The 18,631-nt window shown below is 42.4% G+C and overlaps 1 non-coding gene across 1 annotated transcript; it reads right to left on the minus strand.

Annotated features, from left to right (window-relative positions):
- Nucleotides 1-5,280: 5,280 nt before the first annotated feature.
- On the minus strand, nt 5,281-5,463 carry LOC112058921 (U2 spliceosomal RNA). Its single transcript, XR_002888094.1, has one exon. It is a non-coding gene; the product is annotated as a U2 spliceosomal RNA (small nuclear RNA).
- Nucleotides 5,464-18,631: the final 13,168 nt, after the last annotated feature.

Consider the following 18,631-nt stretch of genomic DNA (forward strand, 5'->3'; position numbering starts at 1 on the left):
AAAGTTAAAAGCCTGTCTGTGGAACAGTTTGCAATGCTTGCATCTGCTAAATGCCAATTTTAAATGTATATTTTATCACTATGTTCTTCACTAACATATAATGCACTCCGTATGACTACAAACTTGTTTATGCATATCTCACTTGTTTCTGTTCTATAAATTGCTCAGTAATTGTTTTATGTCTAATAATATTTTAACATTATTTCCACATCCTGCAAAAGGGAATTATTTTGATAACCCTAACAGTATATGGTAGCATTCTTAAAATAGATTTATTTAGGATGTAAATTTTCTCTACAATCCTGGGGTATTTCATCTTCCTCTAAATAATACTTATGTTGAAAACAATTTTTTTTCCCATATTGAGGTTTTTTTCCATATTGAGGCTCTCCTGTTTATAAAGTTTTGGCTTAATGGTGCCTCAGTTATACCCATTACCCACTGTTGAAGCCACTAGTGGGGTTGTTCATGTATAATTAAGGGCAGAATTTGGCAATATGAATAAAACTGGTTTTTATTCAGTTCAATTTCAGTGCCCAGCCAGTAAACAATGAGATCAGGTTCATTTGTTTTATCTTTGAACATGCTTAAATTGGTATGTTGCTGCATGTACCCAAAGATGCTGTTGAACATGACTTATTCTCATAAAGTTTCCCAGGATCTCTCTAGCTTGTCTTTAGAATCTTTCATAATTTCATAGTAAAAGAGGGTTTTCTTAACAATACAAGACACAGCTGTGACAAAATTTGAACTATGTCTGCCTAAAATAAGCCCAGTGGATGTTAAATAGCAAAGCTCTTTATAGTGCACGCAGATTTCATAGCTTCACTGAATAGATTAAATGGTATAATTGTCCATCCTAAATTGCCTTGTCTCATAGCTTAGAAAACATTAAATAGAATGGAAGTACTCTCCAGTTCATTTTGGTCATTTTATAGAAAAAGCTTTCTGAATCTCTGGACCTTGATCACAACATATAAAGGAAAAATTGAAACCATGATGAATAGAAATCAAGGCAAACACCTAGCCAACTAACTGGACAGCATGTCATTCTATGTTTCAAACTATTAATGCCCCTTTTTCTATCTTAGGAAGAGTCCTATTTCTAACATATCTTAGACTGGACCAGAAAATAAATATTTATGAGAAGAAAAATACTTCATATGAGCCATGTGATGTAGATGAATTATTTCCCACTTAAATTAGTTTGCCGATAACCTAAATTACAGAACATCCAACAAGTGGACAAGCATCAAAAATAGGCTACATTAAACCATATTAAATGGCTGGGCAGGCTTCTTTTGTTCATATGGAAAGTCTCAAGCTTTATGTAGTCAAAGAACACAATGTTTTCCTCACTAAACACTTCATGGAATAAAATGATCTTTCCTAAAATGTGCTAGTGAGTAGATATAACCAGTTTAATTGTGTTTTCAGTACATCATGTGACCAAATGTTTTTGTATTTAGTAAGACAGATGTTAAAGTCTATTAGAGATAACTGTGTATTAACAGACAGATCCCTTATTAGGATATAATTTAATGAATGATACATTTTTGTTATACTCAACTGAGTTGCATGAACAAGTAAAAAATCCACAGCTGCTCCTTCATGTAAGATAATATGGTAGAGATGAATAGTGACAAATAGACAGTATGGTGATTGTGTGGGTAATTTGCCATCAATAGCAGCTTTTAAAAAGCAGTTGTTTATAGCCTTTTGCTCAGATTTTGAACATTTTTCATATGTGAATTGGAAAGGCAGATCTTTTTCACATGTGTTTTAGATGAGAATTCTGTTGATCTGCTTTAACAGAAAGCAATATATTTCTGAGGCTTGATGTATTTATGCATAACTTTCCATGAAAATGATTCCAGTTGTCCGATTTTTTGTTATGGGCCACTCCACTTTTGTTATCCTAGAATGGGACTGAGCTTGTGACTTGGGCAGAGGGTCAAGCCATGGAAGACCAGGCTGGAGGCAGACGGCCAGCAGGAGGTGCCAGAAATGGGGCCTTTTGCAGCTTCTCACCCTGACCCAAAGAGGTGCTATGACTGGTGATTACACTACCTTACAGTTCCGTTTGCTTACAGGAGGGCATTAGGCCTCAGTATCAACAGAACTTCATGGTTGTAACCAAGATCTCAAAACAGCAACAATATGGTTTTGAAAAGCTCCTGATAAAATAGCCACTCTGTCCATCCCTACCCAAATAGGATCTCCCTGTGCAAGGAAGATTACAGAACATGTATACCTGATGACCCTCTAATCAATGCAGGCAAATGAGTTCTCAGCCATAGTGACAGAATAAATGACACAACCCACACTGAATCTTACATATAAATATATATGATTAGGAAAGCAGACAATGCTATTATCTACTTGAAGATTTTAGGTATTAAATCATACTATTAATACAGCTGTTTCAAGTTAGATAGCAGTCTTCACCACCAACATACTGACTAAGGATCCAACACTGCCTTCCCTACACACACACACACACCTCCCATTCGTTTCAGATTTCAGTCCTAAATGCAATTTGAATGTATTAATGCATTAATTTCTTAGCCACAGTAATGTGGGTTAATTCCATATAATCTGGGCTTCCATATTACTACACCTCCATAATTGCCCTTTTAAAAATCCATTGACAGTTGACATTGCAATTGTAAATTATAAAAAATATCGGTCACAACAAATAGAGACTGTGTACAGGCATTGCTGAATAACACTCTAAGGGTATGTCTACAGCACAATTAGACACCCGTGGCTGGCCTGTGCCAGCTGGCTCAGGCTCAGGCTGACGGGCTGTTTAATTGTAGCGTAGACTTTCAGGCTAGGGCTGGAGCCTGAGCTCTAGGACCCCAGAGTTCAGGCTGCAGCCTGAGCCTGGAAGTCTACACAGCAATGAAACAGCCCCCAGGCCAAGCCCTGGGAGCGTGAGTCAGCTGGCACAGGCCAGCTGCAGGTTTTTAATTGCAGTGTACACATACCTGCAGATCCTTTCAAGGTAGGGTTGTCACTTTGGGTTGTCACTTTGCTTGTTTCACAGAGATTTAACATAAGCCACACCCATATGACTCAGCAAAACAACTTGTTACAGTGGCTTTGGCATATAAACAACACTCACCTTCCAAAGGGGGCATTTTCTCAGAGTTCCAGTTCAACACTTCAAGAGTTGCCCCTTTTAAATTTGTACATGTTTTGGCCCTGATTTAGCAAAGCACTTAAGCATGTGCTTAAATCAGTGGGACTTTTAGGGGTGCTTAATATTTGCTAAAGTGCTTTGCTGAATCAGAGCACCACAACATATGAAGGACAGAGATCTCTCTTTTTTTTTACTCATGTAAAACTCCATCTGGACTAGCATTCAATAATATTGAATGACAGTGATAAAGGTGATATACACTGCGACCCCCCTGAATTTGTTCATGGAACTCTCCTAAGATTAGTATGAGCCCCTCACCAGAAACTGCAAAAACCATTTAACAGAGGCCTAAATGAACACTTGTACATATTCATTAAACTGTGGTCAGCTATTATTTTGTTCTAGGAAATTATGTGGCTCCAAAATATATACAGATGTTTCATCTGCTGTTCATAGCCTCACTTTGAGCTACTATAACACTTCTTAACACAGTATTATGGAATATGGCATGAAAATGAGCAGGAAATTAAATAGGTTATGAAAGAATATTATTAAATATGAATATAAAAGAGAAAACTTCTGTATATAAAACAAAAAAGGCTAGATTAAAATTTGAGTCATGCTTCAGTCCTTCTTTCAGCTCTCTGTCACATGGGAATGAAAAATTAGACAAAGCTCAGATATGCCAATATAAATTTAATGCAGAGTTAAAAAGGAAGTTCACCATTCATTGATTACAAATGAAACTGGACCAGATTGAGAAACGGTACCCCACATATTTTACAGCATTCTCTGAGTTCTCTGAAACAGTGGGAGAAACCTCATTTTTAATGTAATTCCCAGAAGTACAACCTCAATAAGTAGTACTCAGCATGGGGGAGGCATGGGCCAGTTAGCATCATCTGAGATTGTGAAATTATTCCTAGCACCACAGTATCCTTTCAGGGAAAGGACAACTTCCAGCAGCGATGACATCCAAAACTATAACAGCTTCAATTCTGAAATTATGCTGGTAAAGCAAAATACCCAACCGGCACATAAACATCTGAATGCTTCTGTGTTTTGACTCCCTATTGATGGCCACTAAGAAGTGCTTAACCTCACAAGAAGCAAGATTGGGTGGGAGCTGGTTCATTTCCTATTTAAATTCTACATTGGACATCACGGTAGGATAATAGATAGTTCCAGAGTAAAATCAATGCTGTAATTCACTTATGGAGATTTGCTGACATAATAGACTATGAGAGAGGGCAGGTTTGATGGATGGCATCAAAGCTCCAAGTGTGAAGTCAACCATGTATTATAAGAAAGAGTGAACTTATTAATATGAAATAAGAACAGGCCACAACCTTCCTGCTTCTCTGAAGAAATCTCAAACTGTTCTAAGAGTCATATTAGCTTATTAGGCACCACACATATCAAACATTCTACAATGCCCTTCAGTCCCCCTTCTGCTCCTCAAATCTGATATTCAATCCTTGTTCTTCCATGCCACTGCCATCTGATCCCCCAATCCTATATCACACAGAATGCCCTAATCCGTATCCAATCTTGACACCACCTCCACTCTCACTGCTATTTGCTTCAACCCTCTTCAGTTTTGTCTAAGTATGGAACACACCTGGTCTTATGGTTTTACTGTTGATACACAGAGGTGATACCTACTTCAAATTATCTAGTATTCAGGGGTAAGATCACAACTCTATAGGTTAACAAAATCAAAAATCAGAATAGTTCAACTGAAAACCAAAATAATTTGATTCAGAAATGTCTCTGTAGTGCCTCGTGTCCCAATTCTCCTCTATAGCTCAGGTTTCCTGGTCAAACTACATCTCCGAAGACTGATCATAATCTTCCCTCTAGCTGAGGGGAAGCAGTGCATCACGGAAGATGGAGTCATGCTGGAGAGCCAGGACCATACAGGACAAGGGTGACATGAGGTACCTGAACTACAACTACAATGCAACACCATATCTTATTTTTAAAAATTGCAGATTTTGGTCATAAATGTTTGTTTTCAGGCATTCCATTTTTCAATGAAAAAAATCAATTTTTTTCTACAACAAGGAGTGTAGCTACAACAAGGAGACACTGTTTGCAAAAAAATTCATTTAGTGTAGCTAAAGCTGAAAAGGAGTTTTCTTCCAAAATAGAAGGAGTGGAGTATATCTTCAAAGCAGCATCAATTTTTTCAAAAATGGCTGCAGGAGATTCCATCTTCTGGACGTGTGTTTGCAGATGTCCATCAGAAGAAATTAAACTGATAAGAACAGACACTACACTTTGATCTTAGCTCCAAGGAGCCGAGAAACGATTTTTTCCCGCAGGAGGTGCAGGCGAGGCTGTCGAGGACCAAAAACACCGCCCCTGGAAAAGATGGCATCCGTTACCCCCTGCTGAAGAAGCGAGACCCTGGCTGCTTGGTGCTCGCTGCCATCTTCAACAAATGCAAGCAGTTCCATCGCATTCCCCACTCCTGGAAAAAGTCCATGACCACGCTCATCCACAAAAAAGGTGAATGAGACGGCCCCGGCAACTGGAGGCCCATCTCCCTCTGCTCCACCATCTACAAGCTGTATGCCAGCTGCCTCGCAGCAAGGATCACAGACTGGTCAGTGTGCGGGGGCGCCGTCAGCTCAGTGCAGAAGGGTTTCATGTCCTGCGAGGGATGTTACAAGCACAACTTCCTCCTTCAGACAGTCTTCCAGGAGGCCAGGAGGTCCAAGAGGCAGTGCGCAGTAGCATGGCTTGACCTGACCAACGCCTTTGGGTCCATACCCCACCATCACATCTTTGCAACCCAGGGAGAGTTTGGGATGCCAGAAACCTTCATCCAGATCCTCCGGGACCTCTACAAGGACTGCACCACCACCATCCGCGCCACGGACGGAGAGACGGATGCCATCCCTATCTGCCGCGGCGTGAAACAAGGATGCCCTCTTAGCCCCATCATCATCAATCTGGCCATGGAACCGCTCATCTGAGCCATCTCCAGCGGCCCGACCGGCTTTGACCTGCATGGCAAGAAACTCAGCATTCTGGCCTACACGGACGATCTGGTTCTGACCGTGGATGACCCAGAGAGCCTCCAAGGTATGCTAGATGCCACCAGCCGAGCTACTGACTGGATGGGGCTCTGCTTCAATGCAAAGAAGTGCGCAACTCTGCACATTGACGGCAGCAAAAGGGACTCGGTGCAGACAACGGGGTTCCAGATCCAGGGTGAGCCCGTCATCCCCCTGGCAGAGGGGCAGGCATACCAGCATCTGGGCACGCCAGCAGGGTTCCATGTCCGGCAGACACCCGAGGACACCATCCAAGAGATCTTGCAGGACGCCACCAAGATTGATGCCTCCTTGCTGGCACCGTGGCAGAAGATAAACGCCCTAACACCTTCTTGATCCCACGCATCTCGTTCACCCTAAGGGGATCCACCGTGGCGAAGGTGCCCCTCAACAAGGCAGACAAGATCATCCAGAAGCTGGTGAAGAAGTGGCTGTTCCTTCCCCAGAGAGCCAGCAACGAGCTGGTCTACATCGCCCACAGGCACGGCAGCACCAACATCCCCCGCATGGGTGACCTGTGTGACGTCGCGGTGATCACTCGCACCTTCCGCCTGCTGACATGTCCCGACGCCACGGTGAGGAACGTTGCGGCGAACGCCCTGCGTGATGCGACAGAGAAGCGGATCGGCAGACCCCCCTCGAACCAAGACATCGCCACCTTCCTGAGCGGCTCCCTGGATGGGGAATTCGGATGGGACGGGCGCGACATCGCTTCACTGTGGTCCCGCACTCGCACTCGCGTCGCCTGGGGAAGCGCATCGGCTGCCGCTGGGAGTGGTGCGAGGAGTGCCAGGAGCTGGGAATCCGGGTGCCGCAGATCAGGTCTGACAACAACACCATCGTTACCCCGATGGCCAGGGGCTTGCTGGAGAGGACTCTGAAGGCCGCCATCTGCTCGCTGTACATGGAAACCCTGAAGCGTAAACCGGACCAGGGTAAAACCTTTGAGTTGACCAGCAAGTGGGACACCAACAACCACTTCCTTGCTGGGGGCGGCTTCAACCGTTTCGCCGACTGGCGGTTCATCCACCATGCCTGGCTCAACTGCGTCCCGCTCAAAGGAGCCGTCCGCCACGGGAACCGAGACAAGCGTTGCAGGAAGTGCGGCTACCCCAACAAGACCCTGCCCCACGTCCTGTGCAGCTGCAAACCCCACTCCAGAGCCTGGCAGCTGTGCCACAACACCATCCAGAACTGCCTGGTGAAAGTCATCGCGCCACGCCTGGGGGAGATTTCTGTGAACTGCACCATCGCTGGTACCGACAGCCAGCTACTACCTGACGTGGTCGTCACCGACGAGGCCCAGAAAAAGATCATCCTCGTCGATGTCATGGTCTCCTTTGAGAACAAGACTCCGGCATTTTGCGAAGCCCGAGCTCGTAAGCTGGAAAAGCACGCCCCCCTGGCTGACACCCTGAGAGCGAAGGGCTATGAGGTGCAGATGGACGCCCTGATTGTCGGAGCCCTGGGCTCCTGGGACCCCTGCAATGAGCGTGTGCTGCAGACCTGCGGGATCAGTTGACGCTACGCACGTCTCATGCGGCGCCTAATGGTCTCAGATGCCATCCGATGGTTCAGGGACATCTACGTCGAGCACATCACCGGCCACCGACAGCACCAGGAGGCGTGAGCCAGAGTGACATCCCACTATGAGAAAGGGACCAAGTGACCTTCTCCGTTGGATCATATGAACTGGAACCATAAATTCCCTAAACATTAAATCTCACCAAATGAGGGTCAATCCATCCTCATCATCATATCCAGTCATTATAATTCACACCCAAACATAGCCACTTTATGAACTTCATACCCTCATATCTCAATGTCTGTACTTTAACCTATCAACCTTTTACTCCCAATTGGGGATATTGCAGATTATGTATTCCTCATGCCACTTTATCTTAAACCAAACTTTGCACCCACTATAATCTGTTTGTTATTCCCTGATAACCAGAAACTTCTATGCTCAAACTCTATTCACTATTTTTTTTTAACATCATCTTAATAAATTTTTTAAATATGTTCCCGTCATGGTTGCAGAGATAACTGCACTTCTTGTCCCCTTTTGGTCCCTGAATCCATTCCATCCCCTCAAATATTAGGTGTTTTGCCCATACCTAATTTATATACCCTTACCTGTCTCAGGGTGGAAAATCTATATTTGTTCACACGTTGACCAGAATCTGGGCATGCTACCCCTATGTATGCCAACCACTCATTGCCATGCAGCCCCATCTCTGTGTGGGTATCTGTTCCATCCTCCTTTTGAGGCCCTGTGACCAGTGATATTGAGCAAGAGCCTAAAACAAAGTTTTTTTATTTAGTAGTTGGAATTAAGCATTAAAACACACTACATTTTAAACCACTCTATATGCATATTTAGTCTCATCTAATCTTACACTTCACTACATAACACCTCTTAATTTACAGAAACAGAACTGAAACAATCACATTCTCTTAAAAAGCAAAGATCCTCATGTGACCCATCCTGGTCACAATGAATAGAACTGCTACTTGTCTAACCCCTGTTTTTTGTATCTGTGCAGGTACATCTATGCTGCAGCAGGAGGGATAGGTAGACATATGCACTAGCTTCAATTGAACTAGGGAGCTTAAAAATAACAGAGTAGCTGCAGCAGTGCAGGCAGCAGCATGGCTAGCGCCTAAATACAATTCCATCAAAGATCCTAGGGTAGGTACTCAGGTGGCTAACCTGTGCTCTTTGACAGGAGTATACTCAGGCAGCTAGTCCAATCTGCCATCAGCACTTCTGCAGCTGCACTATTTTAGCTCCCAGGCTCTATCAAAGCTAGTGCATGTATGTCTACCTGAGCTGAAAACTACACCTAGAGGGGCACTGTAGACTTACAGAATACGTCTATCCTAAATAGAAGGGAGATCCTCACATTGCAGAAGGAATCCATTACTATAGTGCTCAATCATTTTGTTTGTTTCAGGGTCCAAGTGTGAAGTTTCCTGGTGCCCCACACTGGTTTCTCCTGGACCATTCAATGGTGTGTATCAAAGAGGATGCCCATTGTTTGGGTGGTTAGACCAATTTGGTCCTAATGGCTTGTAATCACTGACTTAATGGCTATGTCTCTCCTGTTGATGAGGGTGTTGAAACTATTTCCATGGAGGCAGTTCCTTCAACCCATTAGTTTAAACCACAATCTTTGAAATCAAGCCCATGAATCACAATTTGTATAAAGAGCAAAATATGCAATTAATATATATATATACTTATGAGGATATATTGTCACAGTCATATTGTCCTTTAACAATTTGTGATCAGAGTTTGTTATTGGTTGTAGAGCATTGGCCTCGTCTATGAATATTTATTAATTTACACTTCTTTCCCATTGTGGGCAATGATTATAGGGTTTTGGGTTACTTACTAATGTTTTTGAAGTACCCTAAGATTTTTGATATATTTGAACTCAAAGTACAATGTTCTATTTTCATTATTTCAAATTGTTTAAACTTTCTACTGTAAATCATTCACCTCAAATGAGGTGGAAAGCCATGTGCTAACAGGACCCTCTTGAGTGACTTGCAGTCACTTTCTTGGTCATGTGCTGCTGGATAATATAATGCTTTGGGGACTGAAATGGGGACGATACCTCCTCATCCCACTTTCCCTAATCAAGGGGAGTGACATTAACCTATCCTGATACAGGAGAGAAAATAATGTATGCATACCTTTCCTCAATAGCCGATTCCATTGTCTAGGTTGAAGACATTTTCTATGACTGAGATAAGTGGGATGGGAATATACTATGACTCAGTCCTCTTTAAGGTCCTGAATGGTCTGTACCATCCATCTGGCATAGTTATAGTTGCTTGTGGTTCTTCTTTCAATTGTCCTGTTTTCTCACACAAGAACATTCTTCAACGTCATGATAAAATTGTGCATAAACCTGTGTGATTCAAAACTAATTTTCTCTGCTTGTTTTAACCTTTGTTACGAGAGGGTGAAATTGCAATGTTTACTTTTAAGAGTGAACAATGACTGCATGCTCTGTTGGATATAGTGAAATATTTCTATAAGAAGAACCTAAGAGAGCGCAACAGAGGGAGATAGCAGGTGAATGTGAAAAGGTATGTTTGGGCAGATAGGATGATTGCATATGAAATTTAAAACTAGCATGACAGTGAATTTCATTTTTTGAATGTTAATGTGTCAACGAGGAGGTTGATAAAGGCTGAGTTGTGTCTTTCTTTAAAATACAAATGCTATCAAAATACAGGTTTCAGAGTAGCAGCCGTGTTAGTCTGTATCCGCAAAAAGAAGAACAGGAGTACTTGTGGCACCTTAGAGACTAACAAATTTATTAGAGCATAAGCTTTCGTGGACTACAGCCCACTTATATGCATCCGAAGAAGTGGGCTGTAGTCCACGAAAGCTTATGCTCTAATAAATTTGTTAGTCTCTAAGGTGCCACAAGTACTCCTGTTCTTCTTTTTATCAAAATACAAGCACTGTTATTAGATTGACAGAGCAATTCAATTATATCAATCTTATTTCTGAAAAGCTTTTTGTGAAAACTTCCATAGGCATCTAGCAGAGTGCAATAAACATATATGAGGTCTTCTGTTAAAAGGATAGGAAGTCACCTGAATCTTTCACTTTACTTTTTTCTCTTCCCAAAAGTCCAGTTTGTCAACTCGAACGTGGGCTTACATTGCAGTGAAAGCATACCCTAAAAATCCATGAGAGGGCTTCACCTGGCTAACACGAATTTACTCTTTCTGTTCCTGGAACTGTTTTCCCCTTAAAGTATTTTATGAAGTATAAATCTTTAAAAATAAATAACAAAATCCCCAATTTATTTTTTCTATGGAATGTGACATAAAACAGATTTAAACATTAACTGTAAGTTTTCTCATACAGTTATAAATCTAAAATCTAACAGGAAGTTACAATAGTGAATTATACACAGTAACAAAACTTTTACTAAAGTGAACAGTTTACAGCATGTAACAAATTTATTCTGTTACAACACTCAATGGGGCGACGAGAAGATTGAAAGCAAAAAGTGTCTGTTTTAAGAAATAGACTTGTGTTCATAATGCCCCATTTATTACAAACCAGTGATATACTTTTTCTAGAAAGGGCTAAAAGAACTAAGAGCTATATACAAAGGACAAATAAGAGGAGCCACATTATAAAATAAACCAAGTTCCTCATTGAATCCTTTAGTTAATTTTTCCATTTCAGCCACAAACCACACCTGTCAAAGCCAATCAGTGCAAACGCTGGCTGGCTGGCTGAAGCAATGCCAGTTCCTAACAATAACATATCAGCCAGCTAGAAGTAGATGGTCTATTAATTTTCTTGAATTGGTATCTTGTGACAGCAATTATTTGGGAAATCTATATGCTCCTATCAGGGTAAGTGGAAAGCCCATTCCATTTATTAAATAAATATGTTGATGTATTTCTTTTCAGTACGGCACAATCATTGCACAGGACCATAATAAATGTATAAGTCTCCCTTTCAAACCACAGCTCCTCTTGACTTATGTGATAGTCCATTCAGAGAGTTCCCCTTGTTATCAGGCATCCCACACAAGCTCAAGTGAAAAGTTATTGGAGTTACTTTAAGAAAACCAGTAAAGGCTTGTGACAAATTATGGCCCCAGATGTGTAAAAATTTAAGTATGTGCATGACGGTCCTTATGAGAATAGTCTCATGGGCTTTAATGGGATATTCATGTGTGCAAGTTATATACATAAGAGTTTGCAGGTTCAGAGCCCCAGAGGATCTTTTATGCCTGCATTTTTTTGTTGCATATCTCTTTCCATTTTTTGTAACTGCAACTTAAGCACAATATTGAGAATTTATCACTGTATTCTTCATAGGACACACACTTTAAAAAAGAGTCCAGTAGAAATATTTTACTCACACTAAAAGTAAACAATCAGCAAGTTCTAATAAGGGCAGCTATCCCTCATTCTATTTATATGCCGCCTTTCTTTTGGTTCAGACATCACTAGTTTTGATAGGATATGGTATCCAATACATTAATGCATTTAATTATCTGTTCTTTTCTTATGATTGAGGTGCAATGAATCAATTTTTTAAAATATGAGATATTGGTTATCGTGCATTCATTTACAGCTGAATATGAATCCAGGATATCAAAGGGCCGGAGAGAGAAGAGAGGCAGTAGGATGGAGCAAGTGAAGAATGTAGTCCTGAAATCAGGGGAGGAAGCAAATAGACCAATTCAGGGGATGGGTTGGTGGGAGGGAGCCATAAGGAGGTGAGGGAAGTGTTTATCTTTGTTTGCTGTACTTTGAACCCAAGACTAGAGGGGAGTCCTCTGAGCTCTTTAAGTTTGATTACCCTGTAGGGTTAATTTCCATACTGATTTTACAGAGATGATTTTTACCTTTTTCTTTAATTAAAAGCCTTCTTTTTAAGAACCTGATTGATTTTTCCTTGTTTTAAGATCCAATTTATGCCCTCAGAAAAAATAGTGCTAAAATGGCACAAGTGGGGAGTCTCTTGTAATAGAAAAGATGGGTAGGGTCTGGTGAGTAGGAGGGGAAAAAGCTGGGATCATGGAGTATGGCAGAAGGCTCACTTAATTTGCATGTTTAGTTATAACTGTTGTACACACAGAAGCTAGATGGACAAGTATGCAGACCTCTTTGTAAATGACTCTGGACTATTGATGTTTTGAAAATCAGGCCTTATAAGAGGGGGAGAAATGGGCTTGGTTATCTCCAGTACCTGAGCTCTACTCAGTGAAGGGAGGAAGTGGCAGAGGCCTGGCCTTGACTATAGTTGCAGTTGCTTCCAATGCAGGGTCCAGTCAGTGTCGTATAGGTAGAGTGCCATCATGCCCACTTCCTTCTTCATCTCACCCCTTACAAATTCTCTACCGTGTGTGTGTGGGGGGGGGGGGGAGAAGCTCAACAGGTGCAGGTCCTGGAGCTAGCACACTTTGTGCCAGAGTGTCCTTTTGAAAAAGGGAATTCTCCGCTGACCAGCTGCAGCAAGATTATGGGCCCTTTGCATCACTCCAGTGTTGCAAAAAGGCCAGTTCTGATTACAAAATGTGGCTGAATAAATCAAATATTCCTTGCATAAATCTGAAATTTCAAATTTGTTTTCAAGTACAGAATCATGTGCTCTTATAAAGTTAAGTATTAGGCCTAGTCTATACTACACAGTTAGGCTGACATTAGGTTGACCTAATAACAAATGTGTCTACGCTACCAGGTCCCTTCCGCTGAGGTAACTTGCCTGCCTCCGCAAGAGGTGTAGCACTTAATTCATTGTTGTTAGGTTGATGTAGAGGCAGTGTAGACACTGTGTTGCTTACGTTGACATAACTGGCCTCCAGGAGGTGTCCCAAAATGCTCTGGTGTGACCACTCTGGTAAATGTTTTCAACTCTGCTGCACAGCAGTCATGTACACAGGAAATATCCCCTCCCCTGTTAAAGGACCAGAAACTTTTGAATTTCTATGTCCTGTTTTTGGTGTGGGGAGCTCATCTGCACAGATGATCATGGTGGCTCCACACTCCAAATGTGCTCCAGACTGGAGTGCACAGGAGATGGTAGATCTTCTTGGTCTGTAGGGAGAAGAGGAACAGTTCCGATCCAGCCATAGAAATGTAGACATCTATGAGCAGATTGCATGGAACATGGGGGAAAAGGGTGGTGTTAGATGTCTGGCTGCATGTGTGTGTTTTCTTTGCATGTTGTACTGACTCTAGCCAGATAACCCATACAGCAGGGTCCTATCAAACTGCCCAATAACTACAGACTCAGTTCGTAGCGAAGGAACTCAGTTGGGTTTATTGTCAACAAAGCACTGTCCTAATGTCCTGGCTCAATGGTTACAGGTACACTAACACATGTATGCCCATTGAAATGGACCAGCTCAGTGAATGGCAGGATTTTCTGTTCCCCCCTAGGCCAGACAGAGGCACTCCCTTTGAGTTTCATTTTATACATCAGTACAAACAAGTTACATATTGCCCTTCTGATGTGGTTATTTACTGTCCCCTGACGTGAGTTGTTACCATCCCTTACCTTGTACATGTTGATTCGATCAAAACATCTCTATTCATCACATGGTCATTCTGACCTTATCTTTAGCATGGGTCAGCATGTTCCTGTTATCTTTAGGGATTGTGTTGGTATAGAGGTGTTCTGGTACCACACTTATGGAATGTGTTTGCATGAGTGGTCTGTGTCTAGCACCTCTTAGGAATGTGTGTTTTTTGCAATATCACTCCTTTTCTTGCCAGATTCTGTGAGCAGGGTCTGCCACAGCCTGATTTTGCTTTATATCAGCAAAACTTTGACCACTACTTTAGCCCAGGCCTCAGGCCTCATACCAGGCCTCTGATACAAGGGCTTATGTTTCAGGCCCTCTTCCTATTACATTGGGCTACGCCAGGGACATATAGCAGTGCTGCGTGAAAATCAAGGAACTGTGGCAGACATGCCAGAAGGGAAGGGACGCGAACAGTCACTCTGCTGCAGCACCGCAGATACTTCTATAAGAGCTGCATGAAATAAGGGGAGCAATTTTTATGTAGCAACTCTGCACTAGACACTGATTCTTTACTGACAATGGTTGCTTTGTGCTTTCCATGGCTTACAGCTGAAAGTGCGGCCTTCAGGTCTTCCTCCACACCAGCGGAGAGGCTCTCCCAGATAAGACAAAGATGAAAGAGAACGCATGATGACATGTTTAATGAGATTATGAATGCCTTTGGGACAGTGGATACTGAGCAGAGAGCCTGGAGGATTTCTCTCTCTGAAAAACTGAACATAGACATGAAGAGCAGGAGAGCAGCCCAGGAGAGTGAGCTTGGCACGCAGCAGGAGATCCTGGGGATTCTGGAGAAACAAACAGACATGTTGATGCATCTGGTTGACCTTCAAGAGAAACACTTTGAGGCTAGACTCCCTCTGCAGACCCTGCAGAACGGCATTCAAACATCACCATAGTCCCCCTCTGCCACATGCTCCAGGAAGTAAGGGGGGAAACTGCACGATCCCTTCCACTCAAGGGTCCTAAGAATAAAAGTCTCACTATGATGATGTGTGACAGGCAAGGCTACTGTGCTTTTAAACACAAGATGAATGTGTTTTTCCCTACCAATTTTATTCCACAGTGTGTCCAAGGTTAAATTCTATTTGTGCTCTTTAAGTTTCAGTATGTTTGTCCAATAAATGTCCGTGTCTTGAGAATGAATTCATCTTCATTAATTTAAAATGGTAGGGGGGAGGAAGAGCAACAGAGAAACTGAAGCAACGGAGGGGATGTGCTAGAGACAAAAACCCAGCAGTCACATCAAGGTTCACGCTATGGGAAGGCAGAATACCAAGAAGTAGCACACATTACTTTGGGTCATTACTGAAACGGGTTTTCAAATCCTTTCTGAGATGCAGCGTTCCATGCTGAGCTCTTCTTATAGCCCTGGTGTCTGACTGCTCAAAATGAGCAGACAGCCTATCCACCTCCATGCTTTACCCCAGCGGTTCTCAAACTGTGGGTTGGGACCCCAAAGTGGGTCACAAACCCATTTTAATGGGGTCACCAGGGCTGGCTTAGACTTGCTGAAGCCCAAGCCCCACTGCCTGGGGCCAAAGATGAAACTCGAGGGCTTCAGCCCTGGGTGGCAGGGCTCAGATTACAGGCCCCTTGCCTGGGGCTGAAGCCCTTGGGCTTCAGCCTTGATCCTCGTGCCTGGAGCGGGGGGGGCTCAGGCTTTGGTCCCCGCACCCGGGGCAGTGGGGCTAGGGTGGGCTCAGGCTTTGTTCCCCCCGTCCTGGGGTAGTGTAGTGATTTTTGTTGGGGTCACGGTGCAATGAAGTTTGAGAACTCCACCAATACCCTTTGGAAACTTCTCTCCCTTTGTCTCATAGATATTATGAAGCACACAGCAGGCAGCTATAATCATGGGGATATTGCTTTCACTGAGGTCTAACCTAGTAAGCCAACTGTACCAGCACCCTTTAAATGGCCAAAGGTACATTCAACTACCATTCTGTATTTGCTGAGCCTATTGTTGAACCAATCCTTGCTACTGTCCAGTGTATGGCTTCATGAGCCATCGGAATAAAGGCTGGCTCTCCCAGGGTTACTTTTGGTATTTCAGTGTCACCAGTGGTTATTTTGAATTCTGGAAAGAAAGTATCTGTTTGCAGCTTTTTGAACAGTTCTGTGTTCTTAAAGATGCGCGCGTCATGCATCTTCCCTGACCATCCCATGTTGATGTTGGTAAAACGGCACTGGTGATCCACCAGCGCTTGCAATACCATTGAAAAGTATCCCTTCTGTTTACGTACTTTTTGGCAAGGTAGTCTGATAAGAATATGCGTGCCATCTATTGCTCTACCATAGTTAGGGAACCCCATTGTGGAAAAACTATTGTGTATCTCCTGCACATTACCCAGAGTCACTATCCTTCTTAGCAAAAGGCGATTAATGGCCCTGCATAATTGGATCACAACAGCCTCTATGGTGGCCTTACCAACTCCAAATTGTTTCCCCTCGACCGGTAGCAGTCTGGCGTTGCAAGCTTCCACATAGCAATTGCCACTCGCTTCTCCACTCTCACAGCAGGTTTCAGCGCTGTAGGGCTGGGGAGAGCTCAGCACACAGTTCCTGGAAAGTGTCCTTGCACATATGAAAGTTCTGCAGACACTGATCATCATCCCATAACTACATAGTGATGCAATCCCACCAGTCAGTGCTTGTTTCTCGGGACCAGAAACGGCAGTCCAATGTGTTCAGATGCTGCGCAACTGCCAGCAGCAACCAGGAATTGTTTCATTCTATGGCTTCCAGCAGGGCTGCTTGAAGGACATTGCAATGTTCCACAAGGCAGCTATTCTCGCAGCTCTGGAAGTACTGCAGGATAAGGCGCTTGGTGTTTGTAATGCTCACAACAATAGCGTACAGCTGAGCGTGATCCAGGCTTCTCAGAATATGGCGCACACACGACTATGCCAGCCTTTTGAAAAAAGGCACAAAATATTATAGGTTCCAGTTGAAATCAGGGATAGGAGGGACATTGAGGCCATGTTCCCAGGACTCCCTGCGAGAATGATTTGATCCCATGAAGTATGCCAGCCCTTCCCAAAACCCCCTGTGGCGAGTTGTACTGTGGGATAGCTACCCACAGTGCACTGCTCTCTGCATTGATGCGTGTGCTACTAATGAGGACACGCTTCAATGACAGAAGGAGTGTGGTGTGGACACACACTACCAACTTAGTTACTGCAGCGTCTGGATGTCGACTTAACTGAAGTTGACTTAAATTTGTAGTGTAGACATGCCCTTAGAGAGGCACAGCAAAATGTAATAGTTACCTTAATGTATTTTACTGCATTACACATATCATATCAGCAAGTATGGTACAGTATCAGCATGAAATGTAGTTGACTGAATGCTGATTGTTCTTGATCTATTGTTTATAATTACTTTGGGCTTGACACAACTTAATCTGATTCATGTCCAGTTGTTGTGCAGTCATTTGATCATTGAAAAACACATGTAACTTGCTTGAACTGAAGAAATAGACATAATCAAGTTTTGGAGTTTGGGGATAGAAAGAGTCATAAAAGTTACAATATTCTCATATTACACAATCTTTTTTAGACATAGAAAAATAAAGTTGGTGGTTGCCGAGTGTCAGAAAAATCAACAATAAATTATTTCTGAGCTGTTAGCCCTTTAACAGTTGATTTTACTAATATAATGTGGACAACGGGTTGTCGTATGAATAATGCAATAGAAAAGAAAATAAGATTACTTCTAGAGTATTTTGTTCTCATTTACATCCTTACTCAACAAAATCAATCAGTTTGGAAAGGTAATTCCAGGTAAGATTATTATCTAAGTTCAGTTTTAACAAACAACCATTTGAAAGAAATGTGGCTATTTAAAGAGTAATGAACAGTGTTTTCTCATCTTGTGACACTCACACATGGTCCTAAAGCTTACTTTCTATATTAAGAAAACTTAACTTCTTTACAAGGTGATAATAAGGATGAAATACCTGCATATTCAATTATCTCAAAATTTGACCTACTTCTTAGAGAAGCATCAGCTGCTAATTAACTTTAGTAATATTCTGGGCCAATATTTTAATCAAATATGTTATTAATAAATTTGCAAGAAGAAACTGTCAGCATTTGAAGTAATAATTGTTATGGCGGTACATTTATATAAATTTCAATATAGCACATTCGTTTACATTGCATCCTACATGATTTAGACCATGACATGCAAAAGCCCGATTTAGTTTACATTTAGTGGTCTGCCCCTTTTATTTCTGTAAACACAGGAGTACATTTTAAAAGCAGTGCCTGGTGGTTTAGTCATGTAACCCTTACTAAATCCAATAGGCTGGATTCTTTTCTCAGAGTGTTGTAAAT

The sequence above is a fragment of the Chrysemys picta genome, chromosome 6 (genome assembly GCF_011386835.1).
Source record: "Chrysemys picta bellii isolate R12L10 chromosome 6, ASM1138683v2, whole genome shotgun sequence".
Classification (NCBI taxonomy): Eukaryota; Metazoa; Chordata; order Testudines; family Emydidae; genus Chrysemys; species Chrysemys picta.